At 39.4% G+C, this 13,895-nt stretch overlaps 1 protein-coding gene across 1 annotated transcript in view; it reads left to right on the top strand.

Annotated features, from left to right (window-relative positions):
• Window positions 1-677: 677 nt before the first annotated feature.
• LOC128417650 (cadherin-19-like) overlaps window positions 678-13,895 on the top strand; it is a 61,243-nt gene continuing 48,025 nt past the window's right edge. Inside the window, exon 1 of the mRNA XM_053396615.1 lies at window positions 678-914. The gene's annotated coding sequence lies outside the window, so the exon portion shown is untranslated. The remainder of the gene's footprint in view (window positions 915-13,895) is intronic.

Genomic DNA, 13,895 nt, shown 5'->3' with positions numbered 1-13,895 from the left:
GAGCCAGCGTTTGTCCACAGACAGCTTTCCAGGTCATGTGGTCAGCAAGACTAAACTGCTTCTGGTGCAACAGAACACCGTGATGGAAGTCAGAGCGCATGGAAATGCCATTTACCTTCCCACTGCAGCGGTACCTATGTATTTACTTACACTGGTGTGCTTTTGAACAATTACAACACAATATTGAAAACAGCTTATTACAACGTAGAACCATAAAAATAAGATGGGCCCTTAAAATATACATTACAAGTGTCAAAAGCTGGCAGAAATTAGGGTACAGAGCTCTATGAAAAGAATAAAGTAGGCATGGTCCACTCAGAGACTGGGAACAGGAAGGATTATTTAAGAATTTATAGAAAAATATATTTAAGGAAGCAAAAGGGGAGTGCTGCAGAACCAGTCCTTTACTTCATATTACTTTGTAGCTCCTGTAAAACGATCGATTGTTTTCTTAACATCTAAGTGGAGGGCATGTCTATTTCATTTGCAAAACACTCACACAGAAAATGGCTCTTCTCTTTAACACATCTGGTACTTGCCAGTAAGTCCTTTTTCCAGAAGAGAGAAAGAAAGAAAAAGAAAGAAAATCCATTTTCATTTTGCTCACTACATCCGTCTTGCTTCATTTCAATGCTGGGTTCAGCCTGAACTTCAGAGAAGCATTATGATGTTTTGCACAAAAGAGTCTATGTTTTACTAGGAACACCCAAAATAGCAAGCAGTAAGCAGTGACATACTGTGAGTTTTCAAATCCCAAAGCATAAGTGCCTTTTACTGGCATGAAATTGTTTCTTCCCAAAGCTTTCAGAAGGCTCTGAAGTCAAAAGAACTTCTCCTTTCTTTCATCAGACGTTTAAGCCATTTTTTTTGTATTATTCATTCTTCAAAAGCTAGGAGGGCTTGGTGCCGCACAGGTAAGTTTTCAATACCTTTTTTTAAAAAAAAATATTTGTACTGGTTTTAATAAAAGAATAAAATCTAAAACGACTTCAAATGGGAGTTTTGGAAAGACCAACTCTCTAGTTCTGAATACGTTTACTTGGAATTGACATCTTTTGATTGAGGCGGACACTTTACACTTCAAGAAATGTGTTTTGGATCAGAGTGCAAATCTTCTTGTTGTTTACAACAATAGTAGCTTACAATCATACTCCTATTTATTTTCTCTCTAAGCAACCTGGTAAACTCGGTTATACAGAGAAGTAGTGCTTTGTCTAAAGGGATCCATCAAGGTGGAGCCAGGTGTGATAAAGTTGTACATATATTTCTTTGGCCTCATTGTCATTTGAAATCTATGAAGTGTTTTTAGGTTTTGGAAGCAGCATAAAAAAATCTGTGAAACATCTTTGAAGCAAATACAGTAATGGGATAAAAAAAACACCACATTTCATGATCATATCATCATTATCACAGCAATAAAACAAATGGTTTCTTTCCTGCTGAGGAGAGATAGAGAATGGGACTTTTCTGTAATTTCTCCAATATAAATATATTATTTTGTGCAAACTTGTTCAGATATTATTTTAAAAGTTTGGTAAACGTTGAATATATCACCAACAATGCAATCCTAAGCATATTTAGTCCAAAGAAGTCCAATTGATTTCAGTGGGAATTAGTTTTTAGTCACTGAGTGTGTGTTTAGGATTAGTTTTCCTTAACTAAAGCTGCAGTCGTAAGCAAATCAACTCAGAAGTCCATTCCATTAAGCTGTTTCATGAAGGAAAAGTTTCTACTTTTATGCCAAAGATTTGTTAAAGCGGTTATCTATCTCTGGTCATAGAAGGCACCAAAATTTGATCAAAAAATACATAGAAACAATAGATTTGTTTTCATTCAGAGTATCTTCATTTGATTTTGTGGTACTGCAGAGTGTACAGTTCCCTGATTCCTTCAGAAACAGTTTCATAACTAATTTGTTCCATAATTCAGCACCTGACTACAACAGCGGTCAACCTCAGCAATTCATATTTCTCTTTCATTTTGGTTTATAGTTTCAAACAACGTGCTCAGATAGCCAAGACCTCTGAGACAATTTGCTATGAGTTTATTGAACTGCAGATTTGAAATTGTAGTATGCCATGAAAATATTACCACTAACACTTTCCTTTAGGAAAGAACTATTGAAAATCCTACCCAAATTAAAGCTGCAGGGATAGTTCTGGATTTATTTATATGCAAAAGTTGGTATTTTGCATGGGAGGAGGCAGAAATGTAACAGGAGAAAAAGTTCTATGTGTATACACAATGATCGGAAATCTATAAATTAATGTAAATATGGCTTGCTCTAGAGTAAAGAAATATATGCATCTTGGAATATATATTTTTATGAAAATCAATTTTTGATCATGCTGAATATACTGTTCAGTTTTTTAAAAATATTTTTTTTCATCTACAGCATTATAATTCACAGCTTCAAAATGTTTTGCTTATGAGCAAAGAACCTGTTTTAATAATTTAATTTTAAAAAATTGTGATGGGAAAACTGTAGCTATAGTTACTCAGAAGTTTGAAGTTCATTGTATATTTTAAATGGTTTGACAAGGAACGGTTGTTGTTTTCAAATATGCCTTTTACTGTCTTTTCTTGAACTTGTAGATAAATTGAATAGACTGAGAAGTTCAAGAAAAGACTAACCTTATACTGAAGACAAGTGGAACATTAAAACCTTGAAGACAAAGACATAATTCAGCCAAAGTTCAATGTGTTCCATTTATTTCAATGAGGGAGAGAACTAAGCAAGTGGTCATTTTGATGGATTTTAGTTAACCCAAATAGCACAAATAACTGAAACTCTTCAAAATAAGAGGCAGGAAGACACTGTGAATGGAGTTATAGGCCAAAATTCAGCTTAACCCTGGCCATACAAACAGAATGTTTCACCCTAAAATGCTAGCTCTTTACTCTACACCCACACACAAATAGTTTTCCTTTAAATTTTGAAAGATGAAGGGTTTTTATTTTATCTCTTTGACACTGTGAGATTATTTCAGCTACAGTATGTTTTTAGGTAGGTTGAAAATAGATTCCTGTTTCTCAAGGTGTCTAAAGCGGAAGAAATGGTCATAGCTCCATCAAACAAAATTACTTTTATGTTGAGAAAGATGAAAACACCAGCAGTTAAAAAACCAACTTTTCCTCTCTTGAAACTTCTTTTCTGTTTGAAAACTCTTCTACATTTTAAGGCATGGTGGATGCTGTGTTTTATTTTAAAAAGATACTGACAGTTTCTGTATTTAAACACTTCAAGTAAAGCATACAATATTCATACCGTTTGAGAGAACCAATTTGGAGCTGAATTGTGTCCTAATTTTACCAATGCCGATGAAAGAGAGAAAGAAAAGATTTGTAGCTCTTGTGTGTCTCTGAAGACTAGTTCACACATTCATGAACATAGCTTGTTTTTCTCATCACTTGAATGCTCAGTTATTGAAGCAGGTTCACATATGCATGTTTGCTTCTTAATTACTACAACATCACATATTGACATGCCCAAATACCTCTATTCTCAATGCACATCGATCAAGGGAGGGAAAGCTCTGTATTGCTTGCATATATTATTATATCTGTCCATAGCTCCCACATACGTAGCTGTATCAGTGGGAGACATTGATAAATGTTCAAATTATCATGCATAAACTGAGAGCAGAACCTAACATTATTTCAGTAAACTTGGATCCTTAGCTCCTGAATAGGAATTATGAATGGCCCACTGCAAATATAAAGCCAAGGACAGAATAATATTGCTTCACATAATGCTGAATGCAGTGTCTTACAATGGCGTCAGTTCTCACAATCAGCCACACACCATCAATCCGGTATATAGCAATGAAATGTCAAGAAATTAAGCTGTTGTACCAAATCTTGCTGGCCATAAGTGAATATATGGACCTATATGTGTGAACTAGCTCAAAATGATCAGATGTCAGTGTAAGAATATTCCATTGTACTTCTCTTGCATTTACCAGACAAATGAGGAAGGAGTGAAAATGCACATATTGGCCACACCCTTAAGCACAAATAGGCCTTCCTACTGCATCTATTGCTGCTGTTGTCATCCATCTGTCTCAGTGGACAATGTAAGAGTGTGCCTTTAGGGTAAACTCAAACTGCTGGTGAGTTACAGCAGCTGCTGTGGCTGTAGAGACTGATATGGGGGAGACATGTTTTATTGCAGGCGGGGCAGATGAAGGTGTCTGATTTTGCTGCTATAGGTGTGCCATGGTGTTTCTTCTCTCTGTGCTTCTCCCAGCAGTCATTCCTCTTCTTCTCACTGTTGTTGATACATGACCTGTCTGTCTCCAGGCACTGCAATCATCCACAAGGAATTCCCACATGGCAAGCATAATGTTGTCAGCTTTCATTTCACATAGACAGCTTTGTAATGCAGAGAGCTGGTCTGTCAATAGGTCTGGTGCCTGAAGCCAGCTCCCTGGAGAGCACATGCTGGGAATGTGCACTTGGGAGAGTACATCTTTGACATGGCCATTCATTGACAGCCATCCCTTCAGCTGAAGTGTGAAGGGCTCCTATATATGTACTGTACATATGTAGATGTGCAGGCCTTTACTAATCCAATGGTAGCTGTGTTAGAGGAGGCTTCTGAGTGTACATCTGGACTCTTCACTCTTCCACAGGGCATGTGGCCAGGATATGGCCTTGGGGACAAACATGTGACCAGGCGGAGTATTATGGGCAGGCATTCTGCATCAGCCACACATGTATGCAATGGCTTTTCAGGCATCAAGTGATCGATGTGTTTGTATGAATCAGTCCTCAGACAGGACATTTTTACATTCTTTCCGTTGGCTACAGGTAGTCATGTCTTAAATTAGGGCCAATCCACAAGGCCACAGAGTGTATGACTGGTTTATTTTCTTTGTTTAGCTGTCTTTGTAAATTCAGTTTAGCTACAGAATGGTGAGTGAGTTGCTATCTGGATTATGGTGGCATTGCCATCAGTCAACCAGTTTTTTGAGAGTTCCCTGTGTCACACCAATTAGAAGAAGTCCTTACATAACCTGTTTGCTGTCCTAACCCCTTTACTTAGTTCCATACATTGTTATACTAAAGGCCAATATGGAGCTTTTGCTGGAAAGCAAGAGACAATTGAAGTGCAAGCAAACACATCTTTGATAGCTTACTCTGTGTGCTAGGTAAGGAATCTAGGTATGAATTGCGAGATTAAGGAATCTAGGTATGTGAGATAAGGATGTGAGATAGGTATGTGAGATTAAGGAATCTAGGTAATTGTGAGATAAGGAATCTAGGTATGAATTGTGAGAGTTGTGAGATTAACAGTGCAATCCAAATTTAAGATCTGCTTCAATGAGAAAGTTTTGAATAAGCAGATCTTGGTCTGTCCTGGCTCAAGTCATCTTGGCTGAACTGGAGCTATGCTGGTGGAACTTAAGCTGACAGAATTTATGCCATTGTAAATTCCCTAATGTTATGCATTAGCAAGGTTTTTGTGCCAAGTGCTCTTCAGCTGACACTATTGCTGCTGCCACTGAGTTAGAGAAAGCCATCTTCTAATTAATCAGATAGATGATACTCCTCAAGCAGAGAATAGCTGATAAAATTATGTGGAAAACCCAACAAGACTTAGAATAACAGCATCAGAAAACAAACCAAAAACTGACCAATGCTGTTGTACAGGAAGCAAAAATCATACTCAGAGAACTGAACACAAAGTGTGTTTACCAGTGGTTCCTCATCATCCCAGAAATAAGTGACAAGTGGGGTGCCACAGGATTCTGTCCTGGGCCCACTGTTGTTTAATATAATTATAAGCAACTTGGATAAAGGAACTGAGGGGATGTTAATCAAATTTGCAGATGACACAACTGGTAGAGGGTAGCCAATGCCACAAAAAACAGAACCAGGATACAAGATGAATTTAGCAGATTAGAGAACTGCCCCTAAACTAACAAAATGAATTTCAATAGAAGCAAATGTAAGGTTTTGCATCTTCATCTTTCTGAGGACTGCAATATATACATGCATCATCAATTAGATAGTTCAAAAGCATCTTATTTTCTGTCATTAACATATTTGTGTGTGTAGACACAGAAAGCTGAGCAACCGACACAGTTTACATCTGCATAGCATTTCCAAAAGCTCCTCATGGATTTCAGGAGTCACTTTTTTTAGGAAAATGATCAGGTATTCCAGCTATCTAATGATGTAGCATTTGAATCCAATTCAATTTATATGTTAAATGTGTTGTAAGGAACTGTGAAGTGGTCTGTTAAGGACTCCCCTCTATTCAGAGGTGGAGCTAGCTGTGCACCCGGGGCGGGGCTAGCTGCCCGGGGGGTAGGGCTAGCCACCCACCTTGCCGCCCACGGGGGCGGGATGAGCATCCAAGGGGGCGCCGCCCATGGTGAACGTCCTGGGGGGGGGGAGGCGTGGTGATGTCACCCCCCTCTGGGATGACATCCAGGTCAGACCGCACCCACCACACACCCCTTCCTCCGCTAGTGCCTCTATTTATATTTGCTTACCATCTTTTCTTTTCTTTTTTCATTTTCCAAATGGCATCTTGCCATATCATATAGAAACCTATGTATCTGTATTATTTAATAATTGGCCTGGGACCCTTAATGACTTCAATTATGACAGACAAAACTATTCTCATTTGCTTTCCAGTCAAATGACAGAAGATAATGCATGTAGAAAATGTGAGAACAACAGCTTCTGCCAGAGAAAAGTTTAGTTCCACCCCAACATAAAATTTCAAGTTTTAGATTGAGATGAATGCCATTGTATTTTCTTTCTTGTAAAAATAAATAAATTAAATGCTGAATGAAATAGAATGAATATTTCAATAAACCTTTTATCTTAATTTTTATACATCTATATCATCTATCTTTTATCTATTTATCCTATTAATGACTGCTTTTTAATTTGTAATTTTAATTTTGAAGCTCATATGCATGAACTAATTTCCCCTTTTGTTCATGCAATAAACTGGTCACAACAGATTGCTCTTACCTAAACTATAAGTCTGTATAAAGCACTGCCTTCTTTCATAAACTCAGGGTTAAATCTACATTGTTCCAAACTACCTTGGCATTCAACTCAATTTAAGGCTATTCTGAATGCAAGTATAATTGGTTTCCACTAATAATATTTTATTTTTTTCTATCCTTCTTTGTTCTCTTCTGCATAAAATAGTATAAAACTATTACGAAGCTATTTAAGTGTGAGCCATACTTAAAACATAAAACAATATAACAAAACGCATAAAAGACAATGTCTCCTAAAATTCACCATGAACAAATAGCATTTAGAGTATGCACTGCAAAGTGCAGTGTTTTTATGTGTTACATAGCAATCATAAAGCTACTTGTCTTGGGTTAGTTCCACTTGACTTATGTGAAACAGTCCAATACATACCTCACACCAGGAATGAAGAATTGGAAAATCAAGCATTTGGGTAACACATTGTCAGAAATTATTATTTGCTATATAAATAAATAAAACCAAACCAAACAAACGTAGGCAGATACAATCTGTTCAGGCAGGCAAGAAATCTCCTCTGTCTACCTCTGAACCAAACCACCCCAGATGAATTCACACAGGTGTGCTCATAGGCAAACAGCATCTTCCATTAAAGACTTAGAATGACAATGTTCACAGGCGCACCTAGATTTAATCTGAAGTCTCAATTGCCATAACCTTTGACAGGGCATGTTTGTGGGGAGGTCTTACAGAATGGTCCAACAGAAACAGAAATAAGCTTCTCCAGGCCAATTCTGAATTAAGGACCAAGGATCAAGTCTAATTCAGTCTTGCAACTCCAAAATTTGCATGTTTGGAGTTAGGCCCATTACAATCTGAATCCATGGGAGCTTGCCTGATCCTACTAGGGAGAATCAATGGGCTGATTGTGACCAAGCTTTGAGCTATTTTATTCTGCTTATTCTAGTGATTATGATTTATTATTACAAGCCAAATAGAGTCAGAGATCTAAATTTAAAATAACAGACCCTCCAAGTGTCCCTATTTTCCAGGGACATCCCTGATTTAGAGAAGCTGTCCCAGTTTTTGATTGATCCCGGAATGTCCCACTTTTCCATAGGACATCCCTATTTTCATTGGAGAAATGTTGGAGGGTATGGAGTTATCTGATCCCTGAGCTGTCTCAAAGCAGCCCTGTATAGGAAGATTTTTTTTAATGTTTAATGTTTTATTTAAAAAAATATATATGTTGGAAGCTGCCCAGAGTGGCTAGGACAACTCAGTAAGATGTGTGGGTATGAACAGTAAAATTATTGTTATGGAATGGGATGTCCCTATGTTCATTGGAGAAATATTGGAGAGCATGAAATAAATGAATGACATCCATGAGCAGGAATATGAGTTGGACTGCAGGGTTCTTCAACAGTTGTCTCCAGATGTTGCCCATCATCCCTGACCAGTTTAGTCAATAGTGAGAGATTATAGGAGTTGTAGTCTAACAGCATTAGGAAACCAAGGCTGAGGAACACTATTGGAGATACATCATACTTTTGTCATGGGGACACCACCACATCTACTGACTTTATTGATTATATTAGCCCTGGGCTGAAACTTGTTCTACATTTCTCAGAAGCTTTCTTTTGTTGCAAAAGAGGCTTCCATTTTTCTGCATTGTTTGCAGCGCACTTGGGAGTCCCTTAATAATTTCCATGTGGGGTGGGGATAAGCTTACTTTATCATAAGGAATCTGATGGCCTAATCCCTGTAATATTATTGTTATGGATAGGGGAATGATCAGTCACTACAAAAGTGTGACTAACCATAAACACTTTATATTATAGAAAAGTAGTTCCATTTTATGGGCATTCCAATTCTTTAAAGTTATTTGAGAATATTTCTATTTGGATGTATTAACATTCTGCCAAATGATGAATTGTACTTTTTCTTTTTCCTAGTCCTTTTACATCTCTGCCTAGTGGATCCTTTCTTTCTTTCTTTCTTTCTTTCTTTCTTTCTTTCTTTCTTTCTTTCTTTCTGCAAGAGTATTGTTACTCTTCCCTTTCCCTTTCTAGTTTTATCATCATGTATAAAGTGATATGTGCTCAACTCGAGCTCATTATATTTATTTTACTAACAAAATCAGCCTTACTTGCAAGAATTACCATACAGTGCTTATCACAATCCCTCACCTAAGCGAGAACTTGGTCATCAGGCTCTATTTCCACTTTCCTTGTTTCCAGAAGCCAAGTCCAAGGTTAGCTGTTTGTCTGAGCCAAGAAAATACCATTATTTTCTGTTATTTAGTTCTGACACTTTCCCTTCCAGATATCGCATTGTATAATTCAGACTGTTTCACATCATGCACATTTCAACATAAGAGAATAAAATGCATCAAAATAAATGGGACATTTCATGACACACAAATGTGATGCATCAAATATTTTTCAAGCAAATTTTCCTCTCTGTCATACCACTTTTTCATTTATTTGGTCTCCAAAAATTGTATTTGTGAACTGAAGCAGAGAGAATCAGGTTACATAGCCTCATTAGCATTAAAAACTGGAAGCACCAGCATTAGCCTTGCTGTTATTGCCCTTTCCAACCTTTTTTTCTGTGTGCAGAGTTTCAAAGTGAGCATGTCTACTGTGTGAAAGGGGTTTGTGGAAGGGGTTGGTTAATTATAAACATAAAGCCATAATGAATGAAAAATGCACTGTGTTCTCCAACTCTGCCAGATAGAAAAGAGAGAGTTCTGAATTGTTTTTTTCCGGTTCATCTATCATGACTTCTTGATTGCCTGTCAAACTCCAACCTCTATCCCAGTCAGCACAGAGCAATCAAAATGTTAACCCTTTTAAAGAACAGAAATCTATTTAGGATTTATTAATATTTTAATCCTGCAAATGCAGTGACTCCATTAGCATCAAATTTGTTTTAGAGTTGCTATAATCTCTGGAATCAAGAACACGGGCTGGTAGTCAACCAAGTAATTGTGTGAGTGCAAGAACTTCCCCTTGTGCAATGGGACTTCTGCCTCTACCCCGGGCATAGGCAAACTCAGCCCTCCAGATGTTTGGGGACTACAGCTCCCATCATCCCTGACCACTGGTCCTGTTAGCTAGGGATGATGGGAGTTTTAGTCCCAAAACATTTGGAGGGCCGAGTTTGCCTATGCCTGCTCTACCCCCTCCCATTCCTCCTAAATCTGTTCTTTGGGTTCCCACTGCCTTCCAAAGGAGATCTAAGGATGGTGCAGGGCATGTGCCGGGGGAGGATGGGAGAAGTCCTGTTGCACAAGGGGATGCTGTTCCACTTCTGCAGTTATTTAGTTTAAAACACCCAATATGGAAGCAACCCAGTGAAATAAATCATAATACAATGGTAAATCTTTGGCCTGCCAGGCTGGGATCTATGAGTCAAGGGATCTTGCTTCAGTGAACAAGTCACCTTCATTATGCATGTTTTTGAAAAGTGAGAGAGGGGGGGAGAAGAACAGTCAGTAGTTTTGTTTTTGTCATGAAGATCTTGCGAACAAATCACCTGATGAAATCTGTCTCCATGTACCGTATTGACCCGAATACAAGCCGCACCCACAAATAAGTTGCACCTTTAAAATTCAAGGAAAAAAAAAAAAGAAAATACCTGAATATAAGGCGCTCGCCGTGTGTGTCTGTCTGAGGTGCTTTCTCACGCACGCTCTTCACACCCCCTCCAGGCCGGTTCCTCCTAGCAAGCAGCACAGGCACACATTGTGCCACCGCTCCTGCTCCTGCCTTGGCTTCTTGTCTTCCCTATCAGCTCAAGGCATCCAGGCATCACTGGAGAGAAAGATTGAAGGATGGGAAAATGGAGGAGCCCACCATTGACGGGAGAAGCGGGAGTGCTCCCCAAAGAGGAGAACAAACTTGGGCAGCCTGTGAGGGGAAGTTTCTCTCTCCCCTCTCATACAACGCCCGCCCTGCCCCACTCACTTGTGGCCCCACTTCTTCCCAGCCACCCTCTACCTCATGGGCTGCTATGGTTTGACCACAGCAATTTTTGTAAGGTCGCGGATTTAAGCCACACTTTTTAGCTTTTCACTGTTGAAATTTGGGGGGGGAAGTGTGGCTTATATTCGGGCCAATGCGGTATTAATCAAGTTCATACAAGAGTTCATTCACTAATACTAACTTTTTCACTCCGTGCCCATTTTATTGTGTGTGTATTTCTTTATGCATATCCTGATTTACTTCTTGTTTCATAACAACATAGTGTCTCTACATCTATTCATCCTTTTGATGGGTATATATTGTATATCCAGTGGCACAGGGCAATCAATATATTCTTTACCACAGACTAAGAATGCAGACTGCTCTACAGGGACTTTCTCTCAACTGGATTTTATCACTGAGAGAAAGAAGGCAGAAATACTTAGCACTGTTTCATAAAAATATGTTATCCAGTGGTACCTCGCAAGACGAATGCCTCGTAAGACGAAAAACTCGCAAGACGAAAGAGTTTTTCGTTTTTTTAGTTGCTTCGCAAGACGAATTTCCCTATGGGCTTGCTTCGCAAGATGAAAATGTCTTGTGAGTTTGTTTCCTTTTTCTTAAAACCGTTAATACCCAGGGAATCCGTGCTTTGCAAGACGAAAAATTCGCAAGACGAAAAAACTCGCAGAACAAATTAATTTCATCTTGCGAGGTACCACTGTATATGCATATACAGATTGAGGGAGTTATCAAGGGGGCGGGGAAGCAAATGCAGAGGCAGCATGAATTTTTAAAGTGATAGTAGTATCGTGACCCCCATAGACTCTCTCCGTGTCTCTTGTGGAAGCTTTCAAGGACTCTCATTGTTGTTATTCCATTGCATATGGACTCTGGCCAGCTCAGCAGATTTATAGAGAAGTAGAAACATCTCTCTTTCCTTTTCCTTCTGGGCTGCAGAAGGAAGAGGACCCCAGAGTGAAAGCCCCAGACATCTGCTGTTCCCAAGGGCCTCTATTGAGATATGTACCCTGTATAAGCATGGTAAGATGTGATATTGGAAGCCAATGAAATATGGGTGTGATGCAATGCCTAGTATTTCCCCATCTCTGTCTCTTTGCCACTCATATATTTATACAGTGGTACCTCGGTTTACAAACTTAATCCGTTCCGGAAGTCCGTTCTTAAACCGAAACCATTCTTAAACCAAGGTGTGATTTCCCTAATGAGGCCTCCCACCGCCGGTGCCCTTCCACCATTTGGATTCCGTTCTTAGACCAAGGTAAAGTTCTCAAACCGGAACACTATTTCCGGTTTTGTGGAGTTTGTAAACCGAATCGTTCTTAAACCAGACTGTTCTTAAACCAAGGTACCACTGATTATAATAGTTCAAGAAAACATGTAAACATATCACAGGTACCACAGTTCATAAACATACAAGCACAATATCATATTGAAGTAGCCAAGGGGAGAAAAGCTCATTCTCATTCATAACTGTTGGAACATAAGGGAACCTCTCTGGCATGAAGTGTAAGTGTCTGGAGGGTGATGCTTTTACATTATGTAAACAGAGCTGATAAATGGGAACCAAATTTTGTCAAACTTCTCATGTTTTACCATTCCCTTTACTCTATGATGACAGCTTAAGTGTTCATAAAGTGCTATGTCCCACACTCAACACCACTGCTCGCTCTTAGAAGGCCCATTTTGGGTTTTCCAGCTTGAGCAACTTCTGCCAATACAATGTTTGAGAGGAATGGCATTTGTGATGGATTGTGGGGTTTGTTGAACTATCCACTGGAAAGAGTGCTAGCAGGGCGTCAGAGAGAAGGGGCTAGGTTGAAGTTTGAGAGAATTTAAGGTACCTGACCCCAAAACCATGACTACCCTTCTATTGCCATCTGCTCCCTACCATTTTTTTTAATTTTTAATTTTTATTTTTTGCCAATAAACTGAATTCACAGAAGGAAAGGAAAATCCTTCCTAAACCCAATATAGGGTGGGATTGTATCCTGCCCGCTCCACACCTCTTGCTGTAATTATGTGGACTATGGATTGATAATCACTGACACATAGACAATGCTAAGTGATAGCAAACACAGCCAAATGGCTCTGGCACTTCTGAACAACCGTGGCTGAATATCTTTTCAAAGGGAAGAAGCAATTCAAAACAGCGAAGAAAATAATGCCCATGTAAATAAATCTGCATAAGGATGCAAACCATATTCAGCATCCTGATTAAATCATGAATAGTGATGAGGAAGTAGCAAGGGACAGTGGAATCTTGGCATTCTTCCAGCAGTTAATAACCACATTGCCATTCAGGAGCAGTCAGAAATAGTATTGCTCTAGTCTCCGAGAGTCAAATGCCTTGACTTGGAACTAAGAAAATGATTAGTGTTGTTGACAAAATTCATAATTGCCTGGTTTGCTGCACAAATTTGTCCAGCTCAAAGTGCTCAGCTGCATTAGGAATTGCAGGTTTTTATTCCCTCCCGCCCTCCCCGGACGTTGTTTCCTGACTTGGAATGTTAAATGAGGTTCTGCATGTGGGTGCTCAGCAGGGTTTTCCTATTAACAACTTACTCTTAGGACTTGCCGATCGGAAGGTCGGCAGTTCGAATCCCTGTGACGGGGTGAGCTCCTGTTGCTCGGTCCCTGCTCCTGCCAACCTAGCAGTTCGAAAGCATGTCAAACTGCAAGTAGATAAATAGGTACTGCTCCGGCGGGAAGGTAAACAGCGTTTCCGTGCGCTGCTCTGGTTCACCAGAAGTGGCTTAGTCATGCTGGCCACATGACCTGGGAGCTGTACGCCGGCTCCCTCGGCCAATAAAGCGAGATGAGCGCCGCAACCCCAGAGTCGGTCACGGCTGGACCTAACGGTCAGGGGCCCCTTTACCTTTACCTTGTTAACGGCTGTGAGTAACAACAACAACAACAACAACAACAACAACAACATTATTT

Source organism: Podarcis raffonei, chromosome 7, assembly GCF_027172205.1.
Source record: "Podarcis raffonei isolate rPodRaf1 chromosome 7, rPodRaf1.pri, whole genome shotgun sequence".
In the NCBI taxonomy this organism is placed as follows: Eukaryota; Metazoa; Chordata; class Lepidosauria; order Squamata; family Lacertidae; genus Podarcis; species Podarcis raffonei.
The sequence above is the reverse complement of the archived record's forward strand: the minus strand, read 5'-3'. Positions and strand labels throughout refer to the sequence as shown.